This window comes from Callithrix jacchus, chromosome 5 (assembly GCF_049354715.1).
Source record: "Callithrix jacchus isolate 240 chromosome 5, calJac240_pri, whole genome shotgun sequence".
Classification (NCBI taxonomy): Eukaryota; Metazoa; Chordata; class Mammalia; order Primates; family Cebidae; genus Callithrix; species Callithrix jacchus.
The window spans coordinates 80413331-80440734 of NC_133506.1; the positions used below are offsets into that span (position 1 = coordinate 80413331).

Here is a 27404-nt window from a genome sequence, read left to right on the forward strand (position 1 = left end):
ATGACAATTTATTATTTTTTACTCTGTAGGTTAGATGTCAGTTTTACTTCTTTTGTTTTTGGCTGGGGTATTAGAATGACTGGAAAATCCAAATTGGCCGCATTCCCATGGCTAGCAATTTAAGCTCACTGCTAACTGGAAGCTCAGAAAAGGCTGCTGGTGGAGGTTCTTGGTTCTCCTCTATGGAGGCCTTTCCACATATCTGTTTGGTCTTCCTCACAACATGGCGCCTTCTTTCCAAGAAGAAACATTCAAGAAGAAGGAAGTAGAATTTGCTAGTCTCTTAACGCCTCAGTTTGAAAGTATTGAAATGTAACTTTAACTGTATTTAATTGGTGAAAAGCAGTCACAGGGCCAGCCTAGATTCAAGACAAAGGAACATAAGCTTTCTCATGATGTAAGGAGTAGCATATACATAGAGGGAGGGGCTGTGTTTGGAGAGTAATAGTCATAACAAGCTTGTCATTTGACTCCACATCTTATGACTCCACATCTTACCACTCTGGGGGTATTTCTATGCTCTTGATTCATACTTGTGTTTCTTTCTGTAAAGCACTGTCATATTCTAAGAGCAACAGATGAGAAAGCAACGACTTGCCCTCGTGGAATTACATATATATATGCACATGTCTATTATGTATACCTATATGAATTGAAAGAGTCATTAGAAGGCTGGAAAGAATGACTTGCTTCATACTAGCATTTGGTTTGAATAGCAATTATTCCCTATGTTGCTATGATGAGGACATATATAGAAAACATGCAAGAGCCATTTCTTGAATCAAGTTCTTCTTTAAAATGTTAAGTTCTGGGATACATGAGCAGAATGTGGAGGTATATTACATAGGTATATATGTGCCATGGTGGTTTGCTGCACCTATCAACCCATCATCTAGATTTTAAGCCCCACATGCATTAGGTATTTGTCCTAATGCTCTCTCTCTCTTTGTCCCTCACTCCCCAACAGGCCTGATGTGTGATGGCCCCTCCCTGTGTCCATGTGCTCTCATTGTTTAACTCCCACTTATGAGTGAGAAAGTGCAGTGTTTGATTTTCTGTTCCTGAGTTAGTTTGCTGAGAATGATGATTTCTAGCTTCATCATGTCCCTACAAAGCAGATGAACTCATTCTTACTTATGGCTGCACAGTATTCTATGGTATATATATGCCACATTTTCTTTATCCATCTATCTTTGATGGGCATTTGGGTTGGTTCCAAGTCTTTGCTATTGTAAATAGTGCTGCAATAAATATACATGTGCATGTGTCTTTATATTAAAATGATTTATAATCCTTTGGGTATATACCCAGAAATGGGATTGCTGGGCCAAATGGTATTTCTGGTTTTACATCCTTGAGGAATCACCACATTGTCTCTCACAATTGTTGAACTAATTTACACTCCCACCAATGGTGTGAGAGCATTCCTATTTCTCTATTTAATCAAAATTTTAAGAAACCTAATTCCTACTCCATCTTCTGATATTAAGTAACTAATGCATAAGTAAACAGCTAGCTCTCTTTAAAAAAATACTTCATTAGCCTAGGACAAAATTAAATGTAAGAATATGATATTGCTTTTTATATAGTAAATGCTCAGAAATATCAGAGGATGATGAGGATGATTAAACTTGCTACCACAGAGTCTGATACAGTAGGTGCTTAATTAATGACAGCTAATATTGCTGAAGAAAAGCTCTTTTAGAGGAAGGAATGGTGAAGGAATAAGGTGCAACCAATGAATGAGGGGAGAGGAATGTGAGGGCTAAGAGGCTTGGGGTCAGGGGAAGGGCGGCACTCACAGTGTCCCGAGAGGCATTTGACAGAGCTGTCTTTAATACCAAATTATCAGAGACAGTTTCGGGATTTTCCCTGGCACAGAAATGCATTCCCCCTGAGCCCCGGAATAAATACTTACAAGGTTAAAGGTCAGTTCATTAATCTCCTCAGTTGCCCATTTGTTTGGACATACAGATGCTCTGTGTTAAGACAATTTGAGCAGACGGGAAAAAGTGTGGACTTTCATCCACTTCAATACTGTCCCACATTGGATGGAGGTGTGTGCGAGAGAAAAAATATGTTCTAAATTTAATCCTCTGTTTTTAAAAACTGTAATGAAAATTGGAAACTCGTGACTTGGATCGGTTTCTTCCAGGGTCTGTTTATGAAACTTGCCTTCTAGCTCACATTTGAACAAATTTTCTTTGCTAAGAAAATGTTTATTTTGCTCAATGAGTCAAAATCTGTCAAGCAAGAGCAATATAATTTCTTACCTTCCCCTTTGTTCCAGTGCTATCCGACTGCTTTACACAAATTCAACACATCTCCAAGCTTCTGAGGGCCTCGGGGAAGCCTCATCTTAGGCACTGAAAGAAAAGTAGAGAGAGACATACTTTCTAATGAGGTGTCATGAGGGACATTTTGACTAACGTTATCTCCACTAGACTCAGCATCAATTTTTTTAATGACCAATAAACATTTTTTTAATTTTGATCCCAATGACAAATAACTTATACTGAAAATGGTCAGCTGTCTCAGAGACTTTGGAACAGAAAGAAAGCCTCGGGAAAGAGACGATGTCACTTCTATAAACAACAGGAGTACAAAGAAGGCAAATCCTGTATGATTTCCACCTACTTGTTTGAGGGTGTGGCAGGCAGACTTCACAGTGGTTCCCCCATTATCCTTTACCCCTTGATGTCCACACCTTTGTGCATTTCTCTCCTCTTGGGTGTAGGTAGGACCAATGGTTTGCTTCTAAGCAATGAAATATAGCAAAGGTAATGGGATGTCACTCCCGTGATTATGGTATGTTATAAAATACTCCATGTTTATCCCACAGGCTCTCCTTGCTCGACTCATGAAGGAAGCAGGCATGTTGCAAAAGCCCACGTGGTATAAAAGCACAAGTGCCCTCTAAGTGTGGGGGAGTATCTAAGAACCGCAGGTGTCCTCCAGAAAAATACATGCAGCAGACCCTAGGAGCTGAGAGCACCCTCCAGCCAAGGAAAAAGCTAGGACCTCTGTCCCCCAACCACAAGGAAATTAAATGATACAAAGAACCTGGGAGAGCTGGGAAGTGGTTTCTTCCCCAGCTCAGAAATAATTCCTTTCCCAGTCTGGCTTTCAGGAGAATGCATCCTGGCTGACACTTTGATTACACCCTTGTGAGACACTAAGCAGAGAAACCAACTAAGCTGTGTGTGGATCCCTACTCATAGAAACTATGGGATAATCAATGTGTGTTGTTTCAGCCACCAAGTTTGTACTAAAATGTTACACTGCAATAGAAGAATAATACAGCTGTCCTTTGCAGGGTAATAGCATTCTCAAGCATCCTACGTTCATCTTCCATGAAGGTATCTCTGACTACTTAGAGGAAAAACTCAGGGTTTCTTCTGGTATTTCTTATCAATCTCAAAATTTCCCCATGTTTCTTAAAATGAGGGGACTTAAAAATGAGTCCCCATATTTCCTACCTCAATATGACTGTGACTGTCAACCAAAATATATTATTAATGCCTCATATTTACATATATATATATTCATTTATAATAGTATTTTATTGTTTCATTTGTTGCTTTATCTCTGTTTATCAGACACACAAACACAGTCATCATTAGTAAAATTCGTTGATGTTTTAGTACCATATTAAAATACCTACAACCCTCATTCCAGCAGAATGTAGATGACAGGGTGATGGATGCAGCAAATCATCGTGGCACGTGTATACCTATGTAACAAACCTGCGTGTTCTGCACATGTACCCCAGAACTTACAGTAGAATAATAATAAATAAATAACAAAAATTAAATGACAATTTAGAAATTTAGAGAAAAAAATGTCTTCTAGGAGTTCTTTGTTCTAACTTTCTCATTTTACAAATAAGAAAGATGGCACCCTCAAAAATTAATAATGTGTTAAGCCTAGACAAAGAATTATTGTCAAAATGGGACAAGAAACCAGACTGTATTACTCCCTACTTCACCAAGAATGAAATTTACATAGAAAGGGCATCTGCCATATACAAGGCATGGTGATAAATACTTCCATGTTACCACTTAGTCCTTAATAGTTTTGTAACGTATGCATTGTTTTCCCTACAGCAGGGTAGATTCTAGATATTAATTTTTTCTTTATATTTCAACAAAAAAAGGTGCCTAAAATTGACTAATTGAAGACTCCCTTAGAAAGTGGGGACCAGGAGGGTACAGTGGAAAGTCAAACACACTAGAAGCATGGAGGCAATTACAGTTAGAAGAGTGAGAACAGGGCTAGTAGTCCCATTTTCCAGGCAAAGCTGTATAAAACTAGCCTCTTTTAGAGATGTAAAAGCAACCCACAATCAATCCCTTATAGAGAAGTTTTGGTTTAAAAATACTGAGTTCAGAGAAAATGGTCTTAAAATTTAGGACAACATTTTTTACATTTTAAAAGCTTAAAAGATACATTGCCCATTTCCAAAAGGAAGACTGGGTGAAGGAATACAGGACACTGTATCTATGATTTCAGGCACAATTGATTCAATCATGGACCAACTTATAGTTTGCAACAGTTAACTACTGCTGCATAACAAACCACCCTCAAAACTTAGTGGTTTCGAAGAAACACCATTTATATCTCTCATTATTCTATGGGTCAGTTGAGTGGGTCTTCTGGTCTGGTCCAGCTCAATTACTCTCTGCTGGCCTTACTCAAACATCCCATCCCTGGTCAGCTGGCTGGTCACCTGCATGATCTGAGAAGATGTGGTAGGCATAAATTTTCATGCCTTAATCCTTAGAACCTATAAATCTGTTACCTTGCATGGCAAAAGACTTTGTAGATGTGATGAAGAATGTAGACCTTGAAATGGAAGATCATCCTGGATTATCTGGGCAGACCCAATCTAATCACATGAGTCCTTAAAAGCAGAGGACCTCTTCCAACTGGATGTAAAAAATGGGAAGGAATAAGGAGGAGGAGAGATTCAAAGCATTAGAAGATATGCCCTGCCATTATCAACTTTGAAGAGGGAACAAGGAAGCTTCAAGCCAAGGAGTGTGGATAGATTTTCAAAGCTGGTACAATCATCAATTGACCACCAGCAAGAAACTAAAGATCTCAATCATACAACCACAAGAAACTGATTTCTCCCAACAACCCAAATGAGCAATCTTATCTGGATTGGGGATGGGAAAAAATTATATTTATCAAACCAGGAGTATTGGGATGAGTTCTTTCAAAGACTGTTTGAGTCCCTACGCAGATCTTTCTGGCTAAGATGTAGGGATAAGATTTAATTAATTTGGGTTTACAGCATGGGCTTCATGGTAGGCAGACAGCACTCCCGTGCAAAGGTTCATGTCCTAATCCCCAGAAGCTGTATGTTAGGTTACATATAAAAAGAGAATTAAAATTGCACGTGGAATTTAGATTTCTAATCAGTTAATCTTAAAATAAAAATATGATCTCAGATTATCCAAGGGGGCTCAATGTAATTACAAGGGACTTTAAACATGGAAGAAGTAGGCAGAAAGTCAACATCAGAGTTCAGCTGCATGAGAATGAGATGAGCAGATACTGCCTGCTTTGAAGATAAAGGAATGGACCGTGAACGAAGAGACATAGGTGGCCTCAAGAAGCTGTAAAGGGACAAGGAAGTGGATTTTCCCTTAGAACCTCCATAAGGAATACAGCTCTGCCAACAACTTGATTGAAGCCCAGTAAGACCCATGTTGGACTAATGACCTGCAGTTCTATGAAATAGTACATCTGTGCTATTTAAGCTGCTAAGCTTGTGGTCTTTTTCTTTTAATGGCAACAATAGAAAACTAATACAAGAGTGTCTCATTCACATATCTGGGGGGTAGAAGATTCATTGATCCGAGAACCTCAACTCTGATGGCCCTTCACCTCCAAAAGGCAAGTCTGAGCTTCTTCTCATAATAGGCTTAAGGATCCAAAAGCCAGAAAGAGAGGACATGTTTTCATTTCCAAACATGTTTACATCTCTTCTTTAGCCATGTTTATTACTGTTTCACCAAAGTAAGTCATAAGGCTAGCCTAGATTCAGAAGAGGAAAAATAGACTCCACCTCTTGATGAGAGAAGCTGCAATCTAACATGCAAGGGTAAGGGAATGGGAGGAGAAATATTTGTGGTCATCTTGTAATCTACTATGTGATCTGAGAAGCAGCCCAGTGTGTGAACCAAAAATGCCTGCTAGGAAAGGCCATCATTCCAGTTTCTGTGGCTAGGGTGGAATGGAAGACTGAGTCTCACTGTGCATCTAAGACTTAACAACAGCATTTACTCTGCTCTCAGTGCTTCTCCTACTATGGCCAAAACAAGAAACCGTGCCCTTTCCCTACCTCTTTCTCCCTCAGCCCCTAAATGCAGGAAGCATCTTGCTGACATCTCCCAGAGACCCGTCAGTCCAAGAAGATCCTGACCACATATAGTGGGAACTATTACAAACTTGCTGTGAATATCACTGAGGGAGAGAGCAGAAGATTCCATCTTCTGGTGATGAACATGCAAAAGCATAAAGGCCACACCATGAAATGTGGAGACACCCATATATTCCAGTTTTACAGATAAAGAAATTGAAGTTTTGAACAAACAAAACAACTTGCTCAAAGTCACATCATGGCAGAACTGAGCTAGATTCCCAAAATATGTACTCTTGGGAGACAGCAAAATACAGGAAGGCAGACAGAAACCTTGGAGATACACACACTGCAATCAGACACTGCTGATTGCCAATAAACACCCTTCCTCCACCTCCCTGTGTGGCAGCATTTCAATTTCATTTTGATCTCTACTCCTCTCCCTATGGTTTCAGGAAGGGTGGTCCTACCCCAAATTTGAGGAATAAATCTCAGTTCAGCTAAGCCTGTGATAGTGGCCCTATTCCCTTTGTCTACAATTACAGTTGATCCATGAATAACATGGGTGTGAACTGCATGGGTCCAATTATACATAGATTTTCTTCTGCCTCTGCCCACACTGATAGCAAGATCAACCCCTCCTTGTCATCCTTCTCCTGAGCCTATTCAATGTGAAAATGAGTATGAAGACCTTTATAATGACCTTAGTGAATAGTCAATATATTTAGTGAATAGTCAATATATTTTTTATTTCTTGTAATTTGCTTAGTAACACTTTTTTCACTTTGTTTTCTTTCTTTTTTTTTTTATTTGAGACAGAGTCTTGCTCTGTTGCCAGGCTGAAGTACAGTGGTGCAATCTCGGCTCACTGCAACCTCCGCCTCCTGGGTTCACACAATTCTCCTGCCTCAGCATCCTGAGTAGCTGGGACTACATATGTGTGCCACCATGCTCAGCTAAATTTTTTTTTTTTTTTGTATTTTTAGTAGAGACAGGATTTCACCTTATTAGCCAGGATTGTCTCAATCTCCTGACCTCGTGATCCACCCACCTTAACCTCCCAGAATACTGGGATTACAGGCATGAGCCAACATGCCCGACCTTCTTTAACTTTTATTGTAAAAATATGGTATATAATACATATAACACATAAAATATGTGTTAATCGACTACTATGTTATTGGTAAGGTTTCCAGTCAACAGTAGAATATTAGTGGTTAAGTTGTATGCATATATATTATATATAAGTGGTTAAGTTTTATACCAATATATGTAAGTTTTGACTGTGCAGAGGTTGGCACCACCAAACCACAGCATTGTTCAAGGGCCAAATGTAGCTTGATCATGAGCATGAGCAGTACTGGCTTTGGGTATGCAGCCAGTCCACACTGGGTCCTGTGCTCAGAAGGACCTAATGCTTCATCCAATGCTTGTTGTCATCCTAAAATTTCTAGTAATTGTTGAACAAGAGATCCTCAATTTAATTTTGTACTGCGTCCTGCAATTTATGTGACTAGCCCTAGGCATATGGTGCAATTCTGGTGAATATAATATGGGAAAGCTTGTTGAAGAAGTTTTAATAAATATTTTCTTTGCTTTTATTGACAGGAAACATACACACACACATATTCACACCAGAAGACATGACCTTATTCTTCTGCATGCAATGCCTGGAACTCCTGCAGCCGTGTTGCACCCTTGAGTGAAACAAAGCTTACAAGCTTGACAGGGCAGAAAGATAGAAAGAACCTGAATCTTGATGATGCTGCTGAGCTGCTGAATGAATGAGCCTTTGGGTTTTTTGGCATTGAGATAATAAACCTTCTGCTTTGTTTTTACCATTTAAGATGAAGTTTTTTTTAAATATTTTGCAGTATAGGTTTAATTGGCGAGTATTAACTAGATGACTTTGAGAAAGTTATGTGACTTTGGTTTCTTATCTATAAAATTAGAGCAATGCCACACCTCACACACGTTGTGAGAAATAAATAATATTTGGCCCATGATCAGTGAATCAGTTCATTCTTGCACCACTATAAAGAAGTACCTGAGACTGGGTGATTTATTTAAAAAAGAAACAAGAGGTTTAATTGGCTGATGGCTCCACAGGCTATACAGGAAGCATGATGCTGGCATCTGCTGAGCTTCTGGGGAGGCCATGCCTTAAAAGCATGGCAGAAGGCAAAAAGGAAGCAGGCTCCTCTTATCTGGCCAGAGCAGGAGCAAGGGAGAGAGAGCAGGGAGGTGCTACACACATTTAGAAAACCAGCTCTCACAAGAACTCACTATCATGAGAACAGTACCAAGGGAGATGGTGTATAGCCATTCATAAGAAACCACTCCCATGAGTAAATCACCTCCCAGCAGACCCTGCCGTCAACACTGGGGATGACAGTTCAACATGAGATTTAGGCAAGGACACAGATCTAAACCATATCAGTAGGGAATAGTCCAATGGTAGTAATGGTGATTGCACTGTGTTGTTATTGTCGCTCCTATCCCAGGGCTATTATTTATACAACCTACAACCTACAACCTTCCCCCATTCTTATTCTGTTTGGTTATATTTCAGCTCACCACCCACAGGCCACTTACATATATATTCAGTCACAAGGAAAACACTTCAGTTAAGAAAATTCTGTATACTGCCTATGAGTCATGGAATGCCAATTATGAAAGCTGCTTAGGTCACGTCTGTATGTACGGTCCACTAAAGCAGCTCACTTATCCCATGCCTGGACCAAGAACTATCAAAAGTAAATCAGAACTCAGATCTTCACATAACAATATAGTTCTCCAGATCATAATACCGAGTGAAAAAAAGTAAAATGTATTGTATGCCACATGCTGCCCTTAAATGAATATAAAATAATGGTAATGACTTCTGCCTCTGGGAGGATGAAGGACACATATTTTTCCCTATTCTTTCCACTAAGTACAAAAAAAAAATGCTGGATGTTATATCCAAAGCTAACATATAAAAAGACTTTGAAAGGTGAAGAGAAGAAGGTCAGCAGCCTAATGGCTGTTGGAACTGGAAGAATGGTATGGTGGGTTCCACAGGTTTTCTTTTAACTCCATATATCCCAGAGTCGAAGCAAAAGTAGTCTGCAATCAGGAAACACCAACAGTCTTGGATAAAAAGACCCCGGTAAAATTCCGCTCAGTCTAGCCACAGACCGAGGGACGTGGCAACCTACAGCAACAGAGAACTTGTAGGAGTAACTGCTCTACTCCAGCCAAACACCACAAAAGAAAACTGTGGCCCACCTCCCATGCCATTGCCATCAGAGACTCAGTGAGGCTTAGACTTCCACCCACCCAGTGAGGCTGTAACAAAGTGACCGAACACCCCCACTGTATCCCTGCCCAGGGTGGTGCCAGAGAAGGCCAGGTAAGAAACTGGGACTTTCATCCCCATGGGCCCGTAAGGAGCTCCCTGGTCCCTCACAACGTCTATGGAGACCACCTTGGGGTAGGTGCTGAAACTCCTACCTCACCCCACAGTAAGGAGGAGCCTATCTGATCCCATAGTTAACAACAGAAACCAAGTGGGAAACCCAGATTTTTATCTCCCTGTGGCACAAACACGTTGACAACCCTCTTTTTCTGCCAAAGCAGTGTCAGAATAACCCAGTTAAAACAGAAAATTTTAATAAGATCCAGTATCACGTAACATCATACAAAATGGCTGTTTCAACCAAAAAACATTCATCATATCAAGAACCAGAAATATCTGAAACTGAGTGAAAAAAGGCAACACTAAACAGAGATATGAAAGCGATCTGACAAAAATTTAAAACAGAGACAATAAAAATGCTTCAAGGAGCAATTATGAACACACTTACGAATGAACAGACAAAAAGCCTCAGTGAAGACATAGAACCAAATGGAGATTCTAAAACTGAAAAATATGATAGATACAAGAAAAATACAGAACAATAGAGAAATAAAACCTGGGTCAGTGGGCTCAACAGCAGAATAAAGGGAAAAGAGGAAAGAATCAGTGAACTGCAAAATAGAACCATAGAAATTAATCCATTCTGAACACAAGAGAGGACAGAATGAAGGAAAAAAATGAACAAAGCCTCAGGGACCCAGGAAACCATAACAAAAAGTCCCACACTTGTGTCATTGGGCCTTCCAGAAGCAGAGTTTAAAAAAAAAAAAAAAAAAGTCCTGTGTTATACTCAGTGTCTACATGCAAACCCAGCTGTGAGACAAGTCTCTAACACCTGTCTCCTCAAAGTGAGATTCAAGGATCAGCCCATCAGCTTCGCCTGAGAGCTTTTCAAAGGAACATCACAGACCCAATAGGCCTGAATTTGTATCTGCAAGATCCTCAGATTTAAGGTGGGGCGTGGTGGCTCACATCTGTAATCCCAGCAATTTGGGAGGCCGAGATGGGAGGATCACTTAAGCCCAGGAGTTCATGACCAGGCTGGGCAACATAGTGAGGCTCCATTTCTCAAATAGATAAATATTCCCAGGTTTGCATGAAAGTCTGAGAAGTATTTCTCTAGCTGCCTTCTCCTTTGCCCCAACCAAATGGACACCCCTGCATTCCTCTTACATACGAATTCTGGAAATCCCTATGAACTGCAGGCTAGAAGCAGACCAGAAAAGAATCAATGTAATAAACTGGGAAAAGTACGGGACTAAAAGGTCTGAGTTTTAAACCTCCATCCGAACCTTTGTATCTGCAAGTCACCTAACCTGACAGTGTTGGCAGGATTGCTGGTTTTTATGTTTGTTTTCCTTATGAATTTTGGGGCGAAGACAAACTAGAAAACTAGAAGCCTCTTCTATTTGCATATTCTAGGATTCTATTACATGCCAATCAGATTACCCAAAACTACATAGGCAAAGGCTGGGCACAGGGAAGATCTTTACTTTGACTGGTGTATGATTATGACAGTAATATTTTTGAATCTAACTGTAATTCTATTTAGGAATTTGGATGACTTGAACTTTGTGCCTGTAGCTTATAATATCACTGGAGACCTGCCACAGAACTGTAACCTTGTAACTTACTTACCTGTTGATTCTCAAATATATACATATATAATTTTAATAGTGCCCATTACACATAGACTTCCATTATAACACTATTTCCACTCGGTCATAATTTTATAAAAATTCCCCTACTGGCTAAAATTTTCCAGGCTTAACCACACTCTTGAGGTGAACTTTTTCAATTAAACTCCACTTAAGCCAATTTTGAGCTCTTTGAGTGAAGGAAAAATAGATATATGCCAGACTTAAAAATAATTGTCAGGCAGTTTCTCTCTTTTTAAAAAATGTTTATTTAACACACCATCATTTATACCTCACAAAAGGCCTGACCTGTTTTGCATCTTGAATTTCCTAACAATGGAGGCAGAGTGTTCTTTTGCTTAGAAGTCCCCAGTAACTCTCTCAATTACCTCCTCTGCCATGGAGAATTACGGAGAGTCTGTAAAGCAGGTAGTTTCAGGCTTGTGGGGCCACTTAGCATCTAAGAGGCAGAATTCAGCTAATACACATTAACTCTCTTCTTCACAATCATGTCAAAGTTTTCCATTTAGGGACTAATGAGAAAGAAAAGTCATTTGGATTATTGATCCGGTGTGAGTCATATAGAATGGGGAAAAATAGGTAACTACCACTGTTTTGAGTCACTTCCTTTATTGTTTCTAAACTTGATGCTGGAAACTACAGCCTCTGTTGGTTGTGCTATTTTTACAGGGAAAAACAAGCTTTGACTTATCTCTCTGAACAACTGGAAGTCAGCGCCTTCTGGCTTTTGCTCCTGTCTCTGATCCTCTGTTTGGTTGGTTGGGTTTTGTTTTTGTTTTTGTTTTTCTTCCCTAGCAAATGCTTTGTATTCACTCTGTACATCTTCATTTGGTTGACTGGGAGTAGGAAGTTTGCCAGAATACACACAGCCATCCTCTGTGGTATGGCCAGCCAAGGGCAGGGCAAGAGTGAATTCTTTGCTAGATTCTTCATGCCTGGGGCTTGGTGCCAATTGACCACTGATGGAGACTTTCTTCTTGATTCTAAAGAGATGCCTCCAGCACAGTTGCAGTGAAAGGATGAAAATCCTCATGGATTTCAATTGCCCCTTCTCGTAGCTAAAGCTTTCGCATGTTGCTTAAGGAAGAACCATGTCTGAAGAGCTTCGGTTAGGCAGAAATAATCTGCAGGAAGCCAAGATGCCTTGCATTGCTGACTTCTTTTCTGCCAGATCTCAACTCTGCCCCCTTCTTTTCAGGGAAGCCTTCTCTGCCTTCTTTGAAGAGATCACTTTGCACTCTGCACAACTATCGCACTGATATTTTAGTCCTGGACTGTGCTATGCTATCTCCTGCCACAGGACCTTGGCACATGCCATTCCCTTTGTCCGAGACACTCTAGCTACCCTTCTTTCTCTAGTGAGCTCTATTCATTATTTATATTAGTTGATATTTCCTCAGGGAAGAAATCCAGCCCTTTTTGGTAAGTATGAATGATTATGTGTTAAGTAAACAGTTAAAAAAGAAATAACCCGCCTGACAGTGATTTTCCCAATTAAGTCAACTTCTCCTACTGTTTCTTCACATACCAACATACGCTCCTGTTTCATGGTACCTGTCACTGCTATAATCTTACATTTATTCCAGATATTTTTGCTTTATTAATAAGTGTATCTATTCTAGCTGCATGAAGATTCAGACCATATATGATTCTGAAGCTTGGCATAAGGCTTAGCATATAGCAGGTTCTCAGTAATTATTTTTTAGATAGAATGACAAATATTTGGCTGGGCGCAGTGGCTCCTGCCTGTAATCCCAGAACTTTGGGAGACTGATGCGGGTGGATCACTTGCAGTCAGGAGTTCAAAACCAGCCTGACCAACATGGTGAAACCCTGTGTCAACTAAAAATACAAAAATTAGCCTGGCATGGTGACGTGTGCCTGTAGTCCCAGCTACTCAGGAGGCTTAGGCAGGAGAATCACTTCAACCCAGGAAGTGGAGGCTGCAGAGAGCCAAGATCACACCACTGCACTCCAGCCCAGATGACAGAGTGAGAATCCATCCCAGCCCCCCCAAAAAGAATGACAAATATTTGTTAGATAGTATGAGAAAATGACTACATCATTGATTAGACATTTCCAGGGGGAAGGAGATCACAGGGCCTAACCCAGCTCTGCCAAATGCATCAGCATCAGAAGAATGTGCCTGTTCTCTTTCACGATGTTCTTCTCATCTCGATATATACGATCTGTGAAATGAGTGAAAGGACAGAAAGGAAAGAATTCCAAAGAGGATCTGGGGAAGCCTCTAATGAGTTCTATGGAAAACACCTTCTGAGCCAAAATACTGCAAACGTAGAAATGAACCTGGAAGATCATTTCTGAGATTTTAAAGACAATGAGGCTCATGATTCCATTGTAGTTACTGGCAGACCCCACCCCTTCTGACTCCTCGTCCATTTCTGATCTGCTGCTCCCACAAGGAGACAGCCCTTAACAGAGATGCAAAAATTGAAGAGAGTGCAAAAAATATCAGAAGCTGAAGCCCTGAACTGAGCCAACCACAGGAGAACAGAGTAATTAATTACCTGTAAAACCATAGGGTCTAGCTTCACTGGAAAGGCCCCAAAGGGATAATTGCCCTCTTTTTTCTTTAACCTCTAGTGAGCTCTTTTATTCTTTAATCTGTGAAGGCAAAGGAGGTCAGATAGAAAAACTGACCCAAGTATCACTCATTTTGTTAATATAAATCCCACCTGCACTGCCTTCAAGTTGCTTGTTAACTTTCTGTATCTAAGTTTTCTCCTCCATAAAATGGGAACAACTGAGCCCGTCTTTTAGAGTTATTGTGAGAAGGAAATGGAATATAATTTATAAAGTACCTATACATGGCACATAGGATATGCTTGGTATGACCTCGTATAATTCAACATTAAACATGTAAGTGAGTACTTACTATATGCCTATATGGGACTAAGCTAGGTACTGGGGGTGGGACTGGCATTATGATGAAGGAAGAAAGACATATTTAGGAAACGAAAGAATTGCAGGCAAGGCTCGGAGATATGAATAAAATATTACAGAGGAACCGGAACAGCCTGGGGTTTGGCTACTTGTAAATAGGTTAAGCAGGAGATCCTCTTGGAGGATGTGACATTTAAACTGATTCAACCCTGTAAAGAGCTTGAAAAAGCATGTTTTGACCCCGGAAATAATGGAAAAATAAAGTATAAGGCATTGAGATGGGGATATTCTTATTCCCAGTGCAATGGGAAGCCTAGGGAAGTTTTTCAGCAGCAGTGAGAGAGAATCTAGTCATGTTTTAGAAAGATCTCTCTGTCTGTTGTGTGGAGAATGGGTTTTAATGGGGCAGAGAGGCCAGTTAGAAACCTAGCGTGAAAATGAAGGTCGGAGATAGATTGATGGTGCTATGGACTAGAGAGGGAGGGAGAAGAGTGAATGCAATTAAGATGTATTTGAGAGATAGAAGCAACGAGGATCTGCAGGAAAGGGGAGATGGTAAGAAAAAGGAAGGAAATGAGGTTGAGTCCTAGGCGTTTGTCTTAAATAACTGAAAATAATGATATCATCTATCAAGATGGAGAAAAATGGAAGAATGAGATCCTGGGGCTTTTGGTGTTTGCTTGCTTTCTTTTCTTTTCTTTCTCTTTCTTTTTCTCGGAGGTAGTCTGAGAATCTAGAAATCTGTGTTGTCCAATAAAATAAAACTCCTCTCAGAAGGGTTTTAACAACATCGAAAGCACGAATTTATCCAGAATGGTGACATGGAGAGCTCTTTAGAAGAAAGAAAATGAATTAGTTCACTTGTAGCAATGCTGCCCACTCTTTAGAAATTAGGGTTACTTCCTTCTGGTGACAGAGTCCTCAGACATGCTATGAGATCATTTTTCTTACATTTTTCTTAATGCAGATAAGTAAACAGTGACATAAACAAATAAGTAACATGTGTCTTTGTTTCCCAGAAACCTCATTTAACTGCATTTCCTTTCTTTGTCCTCTGTTTTTTCTTTGAGGCAGAAAAAGTCTCAAAAAAGGCACAGAGAACATAGTACATGCCTTTGTTCTGGGAATTTAGTAATGTCAGTCACACCCTGTTTAGGAAAAATTCAAGAGTGTACCTTTTAAAAAGTAGTTGAGATTTTGAGGGATCTTATTTTATTATAACAGATGGCAAAGCCAGGAAACAACTCAGTGTCACTTTCATATAAGCTTTTATTTTTAACACAGATACAATGAAAAGAACATTATATCTTAGAAAAGCTATCAGTCCCAACTCAATCATTAAAAGTCACCTGCCCTCTGTGGACTTTGGTTGGTTTGCCTGGGAATGAAGAGAGCTTGGACTCCATGTTCTTTCCAGATTTAATGGTCCATCAAATATTGGTCAGGGTGAGACAAACTTGCTCACACTAATCAAGGTGAAGAACGTGTGTGCATTTGCATTTCCTGGTCTTTGATTTCCCAGATGCTCTGCTTTGTTCCCTGCAATGCAGCCCATCGTTCTGATCGCCTGTCGGCTTGAGAGCTCTTTCCATAAACTCCCCTAAATCGGCAATGAAGCTTGCAGAAAAGAAACAGCCTTTATGTTTCAGAATCAACCCTCAGCATAAATGTCGTCTGGGGGCCACATGTCTTGGAGAGGAGTCATTTTCAACCAAGAGTGCTTCAAGTCACAAGTCATTCTGCTTTGATTCATTTTGGGAAGCTGCCTTGCCTGCCTGACAAACAGTGAAACCACCATCATAGGGATTGCACTATGTGTAATGCAATGGTAATCAGGCTTGTCAACTTATTTTGCAACAAATATGTGGTTTTGATTTGAAACTAAGGTGAAAGCCATGGCTACAAAGTGATGGGCAGTAAGACAGGAATGAAGCCGGATGGTGAAGCATAAAGGCAGAAGCACTTCCAGACTAGAAGCACAGATCTTTGCTCTCTTCCCACCCTTGCCCCTAACTGGTTTCATATCTGTGAGCAATCCATTCTGTCTGACTCGATCTCATCTGCAAAATGCAGGAGTTGAACCATCACCTCTCATGTCTCTTCCAGCTGGGAGATTCCACAAGCTGTTGTGGGGTGCTGTTGGTGTCTGCGTATGCAGGACAAGAGAACAGTGCTATCTGACCCAACTTGACTTGGTTCATCACATTCTTCCTCCCACAGAGAAATCTCAGGCAAGAAGGAGTGAAGGAACAGGGGCTGGGGCTTGGGAAGGCTCTAATGAAGGATTTCACCTTTCCCTGAAGGTTTCCACTAGGGTCTTTGAGTTGGAGCCAGAACAGGTGGCGACTAGAGGGGAATGGTGATTAGTAAGAGCATGATGAGGTGGAACCTGCAGGGTGAGGTATTTACTTTGTCCGCCTCTATAGGAGGAGAATGAACAGATGGATCCTTAGACCTTCACAAACATTTTATTAATTTAACCTTGAATGTGCAAAGAGGCAGAAGCCTAAACCCTCAAGGCCAAAAATATCAATTATTGATTCTCTTTTCTCTCTCTCTAAAAAAAAAAAGAGGTCAATCCCATAATATTTCCCTGGATTGAAACTATTCATAGTCTATTCAAACACACAACTGGAGCCAGAGAATAGGATTTAGAGAGGGGGCTTTTCCTTTTTGGCTTTTCAAAATGGAAATTCATGACCCGTATTTTCCTCAATGAAACATTTCTCCTATGAAGTTAATTATTTCAGCAATATGGTTTCAATTATTCTTAACATTGCTAGCAACTACCAGTGCCCTGAAAAGCTTTCAGGTAAGAGGAGACAATGGCTCTATTGGAAGTTATATGCCCTAAACCAAGGCATGGACTTGGTGTTCCTTTTTGGACACTATAGTTTTTTCCATTCATTTATTCAACAAATATTGGTTGAGTACGAATTCTGTGTGATGCACTCTGTCATACACTGAAGAGAAGGTGATAATCAGGACAGATACATCTCAGTCCTCTCCTCCCTTTTACATAAATTTGATTCCCTTCCTGTTTTTTGTTTGTTTGTTTTTGTTGTTGATTTTGTGAGGCAGAGTCTCACTGTCACCTAGTCTGGAGTGCAGTGGTTCGACCTGCAACCTCACTGCAAACTCCGCCTCCCGGGTTCAAGACATTCTCCTGCCTCAGCCTCCCAAGCAGCTGGGACTACAGGTATGCACCACCACACCCAGCTAATTTTTGTATTTTTAGTAAAGACAGGGTTTCACCATATTTATCAGGCTGGTCTTGAACTCCTGACCTCGTGATCCACCTGCCTCAGCCTCCCAAAATGCTGAGATTAAAGGTGGGAGCCACTGTGCTTGGCCTTCCTTCCTGTTTTTTAAGTTTTTCCATAATGTGGTTCCAGTCTATCAACCCAAACTATTTTCCACCATTCATCAGTGTATTTTTACCCACTCTACTGTTTGTCCCCACACATACACCACCAGCACATTCACATAGACAAACATGATATTTAGTTCCCCATCTCTTCATTTTCTCATGTTCCCCTATACTACTGATAACTCTACAACCTCCTACACATTTCTCTATATCCCACCCAGATTTGAAGTCTCAACAAAAATACCCCATCTTGGGACATTTCTTTGCTAACTTTGCTCTATACATTTTTGCCCACACATCTAATCAATCCTTTTTTCTAGCACCTTTCTTTCCTTCTTATTTGCTGTATGCCAATTTGATTGTCATATATCCATTCCATAGTCCTTAGAAAAATAAATCACATTTTATGTCTTCAGTAACCCCACAATATTTGTTCAGTATTAGTATCAAAATAGGTTTTCAAGTCCTTGCTTAGCTGATTAAACATGTTGTCAGTAATCAAGATAAGCTACTATAATGATGGTAGAAACTCAACCAGATGGCAGATGTTTAGAGCAACATGCTTTAATCTAATTAACATGCTTTAATCTACTACATTTATCTGAAACTTAAGCAGATCTTTGCCTTAACTTTATAATTATTAAAATCACAAAACATTCCAGGATATCATACTTTAATGTGACACATATCTAAAATATCTAAATACAATTTACTACCCTTCTAATTTCAATTATTAAACAATTAAAATTAAACTTTTTAGAAATATGTTTCTTCTCTACCACTCTGTAATGTTACCTTCATCATGAATCATGCGACCATATATGTGTGTTTATTTCTGGACTTTCTTTTTACCCTACTGGTTGGTTTGTTTGTCCTTATGCTTATACCACCTAGTCTTAATTATAATAAATCTCAATCGCTAGTAGAACACAATTTCTACATTGCTTCCCTTTAAGGATGTCTTGCTTATTTTCTGTCTTGTGCATTTCCTAATGAATTTAGGGATCAGGTTGCCAATTTCCTCCAAGATATCTGCTGGTCTTTTGATTGGGATTGCACTAACTACAGAAATGAATTTGAGATATTTGACATCTTACTATAGTGAGTCTTATTTTGCATGAATAAGATATATCCTGTCATTAAAAATATGACAGCCAAATGGGAAAAAGTAAAACATGATCCCCTACCTCACATTACACACAAAAATCAATTCCAGGTAGACTGAAGTCCTGAAGTTCTAAGTGTGAAAACTAAAACAATGGAAGATCTAAAAAATAACATTAAGAATATTTTCATGATCATGGGGGTGGGAAAGGACTTCTTAAATAGGGCAAAAAAGCTAATTATAAAAGACATAATAACTTGGATTTCACTGAAATTACAAATACAGTATACATACTAGAGGAGAGTGAAAATACAGGCTACTGAGTGGGAGACATTTGCAAAACATATATATATATATACAAAGGGAGTATACCCAAAATATACAAAGAGCTCTTACAAATAAATGAAAGGGACAGAAAACTTAAAGGAAAATTGGCAATAAACTTGAAGAGGAACTTAGCAAAGGAAATTCAAGTGGCCAACAAACACAAATAAAGATGCTCAATGCTGTGTTTTTCATCAGGGAAATGAAAATTAAAATTACAATGAGATACCACCATCCACCCACTATAAAAACTATTATTAACAAGTTCTGACAATAATGTGAAGCAACAAAAACTTTCCTACACCAGGAAATGGAAGCTGGAGTGACCACTTTAGAAGAACGTTGAGCATTAACTAATAAAATTGAACATATGTATAATCCATGACTCACTAATCCTATTCCTTCTTGTATAGCCAGCAGATAGGCACAAAAGACTTGTGCAGCAAAACACATGAATGAGAACAGCAGCATTATTTGCAATGGTCAAAAATAAAAAATCAAAGAAGCCATAATCCATTAAATTGCAACAATGATAATCTAGATTTTAAAAATTGTATTTTTGTTTGAAAACTATTCAACATTGAAAATAAGTGATCAATTTCTACGTGGATGAATCTTCCAATGTTGAGCAAAAGAATCTGGTCAAAAAATGACTGGATAATTACACTTATAAAAAGTTCAAAACAGACCAAATTAATCTATACCAAATAGGAGGGAATAGACAGTAACTGGAAGGAGTATGAAGGGTCTTCTGTAATGTCTGTAATGCCTAGGTGGTGATCACTCAAGTGTGCTTACTTTGTGATAATTTACCAAGCTGTACACTTGTAACTTGTATACTTTTCTATATGTATATTATATTTAAATTAAAATGCTTTTTAATTAGATAAAATTTACTACCACTTTTTCAAAAAGTGAGTTTAAAATATGGATTCAACATTAACTACTTAAGGAGTTAAAATTATATCACTCTGGCATATTGACTATTTGACTCAAAGGTATTTGAAAAACATCAGCTGTAAGAAGATCACTCTATGACAGCCACACTGTTTTTTAAAAGTAGAAAATTAAATTCCCAGGTGAAAGATATTCTCTCCATTACAAAAAGGCAACATTCTTATCAACAAGGACAGAAAAGTTGAAGCCAAAGGAATTCTATATAAACTAACCTTGTTAAACTAACCCTTATCTTCCTAGTCACTTCTCTGCCCAATTAAATATCCTTATTCGAATCCTTTGCTTTGTCATATCTTCACAACTTACCATTCTTTGTTCAGTTCAGTATAGAAGTAACCAACTGAACTATTTCTTCAGGATTTCATTTCCTTATGAGCTATTTCTCGCCACATAAAAGTCATAGTAAATAAACGTGTATGCTTCTGTCCTGTTAATCTGTTTTGTATCAATTTAATTCTCTGGCCGGCCAGGACTCTACAATGATGGAGGTGGAGTTTTGCTATTCCTACAGAAAAATAGTTTCTGAAAAATCTGAAGCAATATGCAAATATGCATAACACTTAGGGATAGATTGGCACCTTTTCTGCTTAATACCATCAGTTTTCAATTTTGGCTTGGTTTACCTGTTCTTTCCTTGTCATTCACTGGCTGTTCTGGATCCACTGATACCTGGGTGGTGGGATTAGGACACCACTTGGCTGATCTAACTACCCTGTTTTGACTAATGATATCTTGCCAGGGCTATAAAGGTCTCATAGCCACTACCACAGGGGTGTCATTACTGCCTAATTTCAGTAAAAGAAAATCGCTTTGACATTCTATTTTCTCTCTAAACCTGCAAAATGGTTTGTCACCTTCCTGTCTAGAAACAGAAAAAGGGTTTTAGAAAATGCTATGCTATTATTCACTCATTTAACAGCTATGGTTTTTAACTTTTCTGCCTTCCCAATAGTTCCATGGTGTGCTATCAAAAAGCCTGAGATTTAGACTTTCTCATCCATGACATCTGAGGAGGCTTCTTCATTATATGTTCATTAGTTATTCTTTTTTTTCCCTCCCTGTCCAGGTACAACAGATGCAACAGGAAGAGAGAACAGACATTCTTTTAGATCTGCTAAAATTTCAGATATTCTTTTAGATCTGCTAAAGCTTCAATGCAGTAGACCAGGGTAGCAAGCTGTAGATGAGGTGATAGCAAATTGATTGGAGTCAACTCTCCTGACTTCTCTTTCATAATATAAACACATAATTTTCCCTTCAATCCTTATAAAAGAGAGACTTCAACATCCATAAACATATATTTCCATTTTGAGGTTACAGACATAAAATTTAAAGATTCAACAGTTCTCAACCATTTCCTTTAGCAATGGCCCATACATAGACTGCAATGGAAATTAACTAGTGATGCACAGAATTTCTAAAAAAGCTCTTTATGGTATCTCTCTAAAAAAATTTAAACAAGGGTTATAAAGTTGTTAAACAGATTTATGGTAGTTTTAATGTATCTACTAAAATGTTGGATTCATGTCGGCTTTTGTATTAAGGAAAATGATTTCCTAATAACCCCTTATAAAACTAATTGCTGATTCTAAAACCATTATCTTTAAAAATGCTAATACAGTTTTCTTAGTAAAGTTTCTAAGAAATACTCAGCATGCCCTTCTCATTTTACATATATTCCAGGCACTGATAAAAATATTTTACTTCTGTTTTGCTATTGCTTTTTTTAAGACAATTATTACAGAGCAGTTTCGGGTTCACAGCAACACTTAGTGGAAGGTACAGAGATATCCCATATGACCCGTCCCCAACACACTCACATCTCCCCTAGTATCAACATACGCCATCAGAGTGGTGCATTCCTTATAACTGATGGACTTAACATTGATACATCATTGTCACCCAGAGTCCATAATTTACATTAGGGTTGCACCTCTTGGTATTGTATATTCTATTGGTTTGGACAAATAAATAATGACATCAATCAATCATTGTACGAAGTAGTTTCTTTTTCTTTTATGTAATTTGTAATATCAATAAATAAGGAGTTATATATAATAAATTCATCCATGGCACTTTTATCACAGACAAAATTCTTACTAAGTTGTTCTGTCTTGGGCCTCATAAAACAGTACCACACTTTGAATCCTTAAAATTTTAAATATATCTTTAAATCTGCAGAAGAAAATGCTTCTTTCTTTCTGTCCCTGGCACCTGCTCTGCTGGTGGAATCATTGCTGCCACCGTTACCTGATTTCTTTGGGGGAGGAGTAGGATTCACAACCAAATCCCTTTGGTTGGAGAGGGTCATACGATTCGTTCTGGCCATGAATGAATCAATGACATGTTATTCATGAGCTCAAAGACATGTTATTCCCAGGCCACAGTACTTAATCATCAATTAATTCAAGACCCTCTAAAGATCCCTTTTATAGGCACAGTACCTGCCAACATCTAAGCTGGAGGCTGCTACTTCAGCTTGAATTCAGAATAAGGAAACAAAAAGATATCAACCTGCAACAAACGTAGCATTCTTTGTTATTTTAAGCCACTGAGATGGCAGAAGAGAAGGTTGTTTTTTGTTTGTTTGTTTTTAATTGAGACGGAGTCTCACCCTGTTGCCCAGGCTGGAGTGCAGTAGTGTGATCTTGGCTCACTGTAACCTCCACCTCCCAGGTTCAAGTGATTCTTCTGCCTCAGCCTCCCGAGTAGCTGGGGTTATAGGCACATGCCACCACATCCAGCTAATTTTTAGTATCTTTAGTAGAGACGGGGTTTCACCATGTTGGTCAGGCTGGTCTCAAACTCCTGACCTCATTATTTGCCTGCCTCGGCCTCCCAAAATTCTGGGATTATAGGCATGAGCCATGGTGCCTGGCTGATTTTTTTTTTTAAGACAGAGTCTCACTCTATCACCCAGACTGCAGTGCAGTGGCATGATCCTGGCTCATGGCAACTTCTGCCTCCCAGGTTCAAGCGATTCTCTTGTCTCAACCTCCCTAGTAGCTGGAATTACAGGTGTGCACACTACCACCCAGCTATTTTGTGTGTGTGTGTGTGTGTGTGTGTGTGTGTGTATTTTTAGTAGGGATGGAGTTTCATCATGTTGGCCAGGCTAGTCCTGAACTCCTGATCTCAAAAGATCCACCAGCCTCAGCCTCTCAAAGTGCTGGGATTACATATGTGAGCCACCACATCCGGGTGGGATGGGTAGAGAAGGAGAGAGTTGTTACTGCATCCTAACCAAGTTGATTCTGACTAATATACAGAAAAATAATTGATGTTCTCGAAAACTGCCCCAAATTTCATTAGGATATTGGTTAGAATTGCATTATTCCTGAAGAGTCATTTTGGAAGAAGTGGCATTTCCACAGTATTGAATCTTCCTTTCCAAGAATGTGCTGTGACTCCTCACTCATGTCTTTCTTATTCTGAACAAGGTTGTATATATTTTATAAAGTTTAAACTAAGAGCTAGGCATGTATTGCCCTTTCCTACTTATGTTTGTTCCCATACTATAAGTATTTTAATTCTCCCGCAACTGGACATCCTGGTGAATTTTCTTAATAGTTCTAATAGCTTTCAATTGAGGCTATGGTTTCCTAAGACAAAAGTAAATGGGGCTGAATAATGGTAATTTTATGTATTTCTTTCTGCTAATTAATGCCTCATTTCTATTTTATATCTTACTTTTACAGGTGAAAATTCAGAATTAGGTTGATAATAACTTTGAATGTGGCTGTTTTTCTGTTCATTATCAGAGATCAGCAAGCATTTTCTGTAGAGTCAGATAGTAAATAATTTTAGCTTTGAGATCCAGACCATCTGTCACAACTACTCAACACTGCCATTGCAGCAGAAAAACAGTCACAAACAACAACAACGAAAATGAACATCGCTGGATTTGACCCACCGACCACGGTTTACTGAACCTTGTTCTACTTTAATGACAAGGCTTTTAATGTTTCACCATTACTATGATTTTAGCTACTGATTTATTATTTTAAGAAATTATTCCACCAATTCTACATTTCAAATTTTTCTTTTTTTAATAATTCATTGTTAACATCTTTCAAGATCATGGTTTTAAAAATACGTTACATAGCAATTAAATTAATAGATGTCAAATTTCTCTAGAATGTTCTACAAATTCTCTAGTATTGAATCACTCTTACATCTCTATGTGAGTTTTACTTAGTCATTTTTATTTATTCCTGGATTTTATGAAACATGCATTAATTGGATGCTCATGAAGTACTAGACACACTTGTAGAAGGAATGGATGCAGCAGAAAAAGGTTCCTGCTCTCATGGAGTTGATATTCTAGTGGGAGGACAAAGAAAATAATAAAGTCACTTAAATATGTCAGGTAAAAGCAAAGACAAAGAGTGACAGGGTAGGGTGCTATTTTAGAAATGGGTTCATGAAGGCCTCTCTGATGGGGTGACATTAGAGCAGAAACTTGAAGGAAGTGAGGGCACAGTCTAATAAATTAAATAAACAACTTGGAGTAGGGCACAAAAGTACCAGAGGAGGGAATGAGCAGGATGCTAGAGGAGCACATGGCAGGATCCCCTAATGTGGTCACAGAAGTGGGGTTAGGAAGGCTTCTGGGAGGAAGCAACATTTGTTCTGAGACCTTGAAGAAAAGTTAGGTTCGTGTGATGGTTAATATTATGTATCAACTTGACTGGGCCATCGGGTACCCAGATGTTTGGTCAAACATTATTCTGGGTGTATCTGCAAAGGTGTTTCTGGATGAGATTAGCATTTGCATCCATAGGCTGAGTAAAGCAGGTTGCCCTTTCTCATGTGGGTGTGTCTCATCCAATCCATTGACGACCTGAACAGAAGAAAAAGACTGAATCAGAGGGAACTCTCCTCACCTGACTGCTTCAGGTGGGATGTCAGTCTTTTCCTGTCTCTGAATTTGAACTGAAACTTTGGTAATCCTGGTTCTCAGGCCTTTGAACCGTTCATACAACTATAACATCAGCTTTCCTGGGTCTCTACCTTGCCAACGATGGATTTTGGGACTTCTCAGCATCTATGATCATATGACCCAATTTCTTATCAATCTTTTTATATGTATACACATGCACTCACACACACACACACACACACACACACACTACCCTACTGGTTCTATTGCTCTAAAGAATGACTAATACAATGAGCAAGAGAAAAAATAATATTCTATAATAGCATAATTACAGTCCTCAAATTAGAGGAAAATAGCAGTTCCAAGCAAATGAAAGTGCAGCATACAGCAAGAGAAGAAATGAGGTAAGGAATAAGGCTGAACAGATGGGAAGATATTGGGTGGTTCATGATCCTGAAAACCTTTCTGAGTGTGCACTGTGTGCTGTGGGCAGTGAGAAGTCACTGTGTGTGTTACATAGCAAAGTAAAGTAACCAGTGGGGCCACCAGGTCTCACAGCCCATGTGGGCACCTTCTCATTATACCCACTTGTGAAGTACATGGGTTGGTGTCCACGGAGTTAAGCCATGTAGAGACATTGAACTGTGTTTTATCATATATTGGGCCATAAGGAAAATTTAGATGGACTTTAAAAATAAAAAATTGCGGCCAGGTGCAGTGGTCATGCCTGTAATCCCAGCACTTAGGGAGGCCAAGGTGGTTGGATCACAAGGTCAGGAGATCAAGACCATCCTGGCCAACATAGTGAAACCCCGCCTCTACTAAAAATACAAAAATTAGCTGAGCATGGTGGCACACACCTGTAGTCCCAGCTACTCAGGAGGCTGAGACAGGAGAATCCCTTGAGTTGGGGATTGCAGTGAGCCGAGATCGAGCCACTGCACTCCAGCCTGAAGTCAGAGCGAGACTCTGTCTCAAAAATAAGAAGGAGGAGGAGGAGGAGGAGGAGGAGGAGGAGGAGGAGGAGGAAGAGGAGGAGAAGAAGAAGAAGAAGAAGAAGAAGAAGAAGAAGAAGAAGAAGAAGAAGAAGAAGAAGAAGAGGAGGAGGAGGAGGAAATTGTTCAAGCTACATTTTCTGGATTAAAGCAAAACAAAATTATGATAAAAGGTAGTCAAAATTTATCTATAAAACCACTGTAGAGGAGGAAAGATATCATTGCTCTACCCATCATGATGGAGGACCCTATAACAAAAGACAGATTAACGGCAAGAAGCATAAAAAGATGGTTAATATAAATTTTACATGACATAGGAGCCTTCACAAGAAAATGAAGATCCAAAGAAACAGGTACACTTGAGTAGTTTTATGCTAGTTTTGATGAAGACTCGAGAGTGGTGGGGAAATGTAATAAAGCAGAAAGGGTGTGATCTAATGGTAATAAATGGAGGGAACTTACCAGGGCCTGTTTGTTCAGATTCTTCTCTGTGACCCTGTGTCCTCAGAGATAAGGATGCTTATCCATTCAGAGGTATAGGGAGGGCACCTTTCACATGGGAGTTTTGTGGCCTGATTCAGGGGAAGGTCAGAAAATCCTTTTCAGGTTGTATGACCTGCTTCAGGAAAGAATGATGTGGGAAGGTCAGTGAGACTTTCCTGATCCTGCCATTATTACAAATTCCTTCAGCTTTATATAGCAATAGGCCAAAGTGCCCTATTTGGGGGTAGTGTGTCCTGAACACTTATAGGAAAATTTTTAAATGCTTCTGTAAAATTAGTCTCGGGCCAATAAGTACACGAAGTCTTCAGCTCTCACCTATTTGGACATTAAAAAGAAATTAAAAATGTGTAGAGAAAATGATCACAGCAATTCGAAGACAAAAAATTATAGGCTTGAAGCTTAAATGAGAAAGACTGGTAATGAATAAAATATTTAGATTTCAGAAATTTAAGGAAAGTCAAGGAGAAAAACTGACCCAAGGATGAAAGGCCTCTGTGTTCGCTGTACTCTCCGCCTGAAGCTCTCTTCCTCCATTTTTATGCCTGGTGCCCTCGCTTTCTTCAAGTCTCTGACTAAATGTCACGTGACCAGAGGCTTTCCCTTTGCCCCCTATCTAAGATAGGATCCTTTCCTGTCACTCTCTAACTCTGCTTTGGTATCCTTCCCCTGGCACATTTTGTGCGTCTTTGTTATTGTCTGAGTCCTCCCGCTGAAATAAAGCCCGTGAAAACAGGGACCTCTGTCTATTTTGTCCCCTGCCACATCCCGTACGTCCAGAACCGTGCCCGGTATAGGGGACCCATGCAATAGGTCTGTGACTGGCCTGTTCAAACTTCATCCCATACCCAGGCCACGCATTTGGCAGATGCTTAAAACCACACTGCCATGTGTGTACCTATGCAACAATCTTGCATGTTCTTCACATGTACCCCCAA

The 27404-nt window shown here is 39.4% G+C and overlaps 1 long non-coding RNA gene across 1 annotated transcript; it reads right to left on the minus strand.

Annotated features, from left to right (window-relative positions):
- Positions 1-27197, minus strand: LOC144582834 (uncharacterized). The gene is made up of 3 exons (XR_013536280.1): positions 26945-27197; positions 2274-2366; positions 1-359 (listed from the first exon to the last, which is right to left on the minus strand). It is a non-coding gene; the product is annotated as an uncharacterized LOC144582834 (long non-coding RNA).
- Positions 27198-27404: the final 207 nt, after the last annotated feature.